The sequence below is a fragment of the Dipodomys ordii genome, unplaced genomic scaffold, assembly GCF_000151885.1.
Source record: "Dipodomys ordii isolate 6190 unplaced genomic scaffold, Dord_2.0 Scaffold33, whole genome shotgun sequence".
In the NCBI taxonomy this organism is placed as follows: domain Eukaryota; kingdom Metazoa; phylum Chordata; class Mammalia; order Rodentia; family Heteromyidae; genus Dipodomys; species Dipodomys ordii.
Window position 1 is genome coordinate 2,630,016 of NW_012267249.1, and position 3,779 is coordinate 2,633,794.

General features: G+C 42.3%; 1 protein-coding gene across 1 annotated transcript in view; it reads left to right on the forward strand.

Moving 5' to 3' along the window:
* Nucleotides 1-2,114: 2,114 nt before the first annotated feature.
* Nucleotides 2,115-3,779, forward strand: part of Smap2 (small ArfGAP2) — a 32,318-nt gene continuing 30,653 nt past the window's right edge. The window contains exon 1 of the mRNA XM_013016950.1: nucleotides 2,115-2,191. The gene's annotated coding sequence lies outside the window, so the exon portion shown is untranslated. The remainder of the gene's footprint in view (nucleotides 2,192-3,779) is intronic.

Below are 3,779 nucleotides of genomic sequence, written 5' to 3' on the forward strand. Positions count from 1 at the left end.
AAGACTAGTACCCTACCACTTGAGCCACAGCACCACTTCGGCTTTTTCTGTTTATGTGGTACTGAGAAATCAAACCCAGAGCTTCATGCATGCTAGGTAAACTCTCTACCACTAGGCCACATTCCCAGTCCCAGGGTCAAGAATTTGTTCTAGGTATGAAAGATGAAGGTCAGTCTCATGGGCCGGTTACATATCACCCATCTTTTTTTTTTTTTTTTTTTTTGAGTCCGGTCCTGGGGCCTGAACTCTGGGCCTGGGCGCTGTCCCTCAGCTCTTCAGCTCAAGGCTAGCGCTCTACCACTTTGAGCCACAGCGCCACTTCTGGCTTTTTTCTTTTTGCTTATGTGGTGCTGAGGAATCGAACCCAGGGCCTCAGGCATGCAAGGCAAGCGCTCTACCACTGAGCCACCTTCCCAGCCCTCTTTTTTTTTTTTTAAGATAAAAATTTATTAATTAGTAGTTTATGGCCCCAAAGCATCAGAAGTGTCAAAAAAGCATCAAGTTCAACTGTAATGTCACAGATTCCTACAGAAGTATGGGCTGTTGTAGGGTACTGGAGACTTGGCATATTACCCTTCTTCCATGCTCTCTTCTAAAGATCTGTGTCCCCTGGCACTTTCCATATTCAGTAGTTTGTAGACCCTGTTTGTTGCAAAAAGGAAGTTAAATCTCTAACCTTAAGTGACCTAAAACCTATGGTAAGCAAAGTATCCTCAGAAGGTGAAGACAGTGACTGCTGGAAAACCAGATTAGCATCTGTTACTTGCAGTGAGGCCATGGGTGCTAGGAAATTAGTATAATTATAATGTCAAGTTTTGAAATATCAGGCCAACTTTGCCTTGCTCACCTAGCTGTTAGCTCAACAAACCCTATGCGCAAACCCATTTTCTCCAGCTTGCCACTAGTCACTGAAGTAGTGATTAAAATACAGTAGATTTCTCAGGAGAGCCACCTTTTGTGTTTGTTCTCCTAAAATATGAGTTTGGGTTGAATAACTTTGAATTTGTCATCACTGACCCAGTTTTCTTCAATTCTTTAAGTCCACAGTCTTTGCTGGGTCAGGCACAGAATGGTGACCGGTGGGGCAGATTATGGACAACCTCTCTGGAAGCCCAGAGATACCAGTACCATGATTCTGACACTTAAGCATGTGTCAACTCCTGTCCTCAGCTCCTGGCAGGTCAGCATTCCATTCCACCTGGGCCTTTGCTGGACTAACTACCCACATGGAGATCTTCAAGCCAAACAATTGTTTGTATTAGATAGTCTCACTGTTTGGCTCCTGATGAAATAATCTCCTTCCTGCCCCCAATGAAAGCAGCTATTTTTTGTTCTTCCTTCCACCCTCCACTTCCCTGTAGAGGAGCCACATCTCAGCCACCACTCTTCTAGCTTATTCATTAATGCTTGAAGCAGGGTCTTTGTGTAGAGGAAATTGGGAATAGCCAAAATATCCTGGGCTAACCAGGAGACAAGGAACATTATGGATATCCCTGCCTCTGACTTTCTTTGTAGAATGTTTAACTTGATGTGATTTTCTAGGTCATGTCAAATGTAGTTCACATAAGAAAAAACACTCCTACTGGGTTTTAAAAAGGTAAACTAGGCAGTTTTGTTACTGTTACCAAAAAGAGCTGACAGGAAATAAAGTGAAAGGAAAGCCCAACAACAGGACAACCATGAATAAGTAAATGCCAAGGAAAGGGGCTGCAAAGTACTGGGAGAGTCAGAGTAGGAAGGAGAAAAGTCTTCCTAGGGAATGTAGCTGGGACAAGCTTTCTACAAAAGGATGCTTTATCAACAGACGGGATGGCCTCTGTAAGGATATCTTGGATAGACCTTGGTAATCAGAAAGTGTAGATGTTCTAGAAAGCTTTTTCCAGAGAGTATTTAAGTTCAAGAAAAAGCTAATAGCATCAATGAATATCTTCAGGTTGATTTCTGCTGATAGTTGAGGTCGTTTCCATTTTTCTTATTCTGAGTTGCCATTATCCATCTAATTAACCCTAAAAGTAAATAGGCAAATTTAGCATCTCCAGCACAATTTCAGTGATACACTTGGCTTTCTCTCCTTTTCATTGACAACTGCATTCACTCATTTGTTCAAGTTTTCCAGCATTGTTCTCAGTTCCTGTTCCTTTGCATCCATGCTGGCGTTCTCTAGGGATCACAGTTCTAGTCTCTACTGAAGGTAAGTATTACAACCATGGTCCCCATTGTTCCTCTCAGAAAATATTCTCCATTTGCCTGAGATGCTTTTAGAGTGGTCTGGGTACCAGCTACAAGGGAATGAAGGGCATTTGATGCTGTATCTTTGAGTGACATATCTCCTTGAAGGGGACCTAACATCATTTCACTCCGTAAAAATGAATGCTTAGGGTCTCTCTATTCTTTATTGGGAAAGACTCCTATGTATTCAAGTGAAGAGTTAGAACTGTTCACATTTTTTGAATCAATGTATTTATTTATTTTGCCAGTCCTGGAGCTTGAACTCAGGGCCTGGGCTCTGTTCTCGAGCCTCTCTGTGCTCAAGGCTAGCACTCTATCATTTGAGCCACAGTGTCACTTACAGCTGTTTCTGTTTATGTGGGATTGAAGAATTGAACTCAGGGCTTCATGCATGTTAGACAAGCACTCTACCATTAAGCCACATTTTCAAGCTCTTGTTTTATTTATTATTATTATTATTTTATTTTTATTTTTTTTGTTGGTCGTGGGGCTTGAACTCTGGGCCTGACGCTGTCCCTCAGCTCTTCAGCTCAAGGCAAGCGCTCTACCACTTGAGCTACAGCGCCACTTCTGGTTTTCTGGTGGTTTATTGGAGATCGGAGTCTCACAGTCTTTCCTGCCCGGGCTGGCTTTGAACCTCCATCCTCAGATCTCAGCCTCCTGAGTAGCTAGGATTCTAGGCGTGAGCCAGAGCTCCCGGCTTAGTATTATTATTATCGTTTAGTTTTTAATAGTCTTGGGACTTCAACTCTGGGCTTGACTGCTGTCCCTAAGCTCCTTTTTGCTCAAGGCTAGTGCTCTACTACTTGAGCCACAGTGCCACTTCCGGCTTTTTCTGTGATTAGCTAGATAAGAGTTCATGGACTTGCCTGCCTGGGCTGGCTTTGAACCAAGATCCTCATTTCTCAGCTTCCTGATTAACTTGGATTATAGGCATGAGCCATAGGTGCCTGGCAAGTTGTTTTATTTTTTTGAAACAAGTTCTCACTGTGTAGCCCAGACTGGCCTTGAACTTACAGTTTTCCTGTTTTAGTCTCTCCAGTGCTGGGATTACAGGCCTGAATGACCACATCTGGCTCTTTCATTAAGTTTTACCATCTTCAGCATCTGCTAGAAGCAACTTGAGGGCTTCATTAGCTTGTATAATCATTCTAATCTCATTAACTTCACAAGATTGTTCAACATAGGCAGGAAATCTTTTGTTAGGTCTTTTCCCTTCCTTGAAATATGTCTGTTTTCCACCACAAAAATGATTATTGTAGCGTATCTGAGAACTTCCCAGGGATATGTCAACAGACTTGCAACTTGTTACAGACTTTTAGACAGCAGCCACCCTGGAACCAGCTTGAAAGACTATATTATTATATTTTTAATGTTGGGCACTGAAACCCAGGCCCTTGTACTTAAAAAAAAAAGGTATAATTGAGGAATGAAACCTTTACATTGTTATGGTATACAATACGATAGTTTTGTTTTCTGGTGTGTGTGTGTGTGTGTGTGTGTGTGTGTGTGTGTGTGTGTGTGTGTGTGTGTGTGTGTGTGTGTGTGTG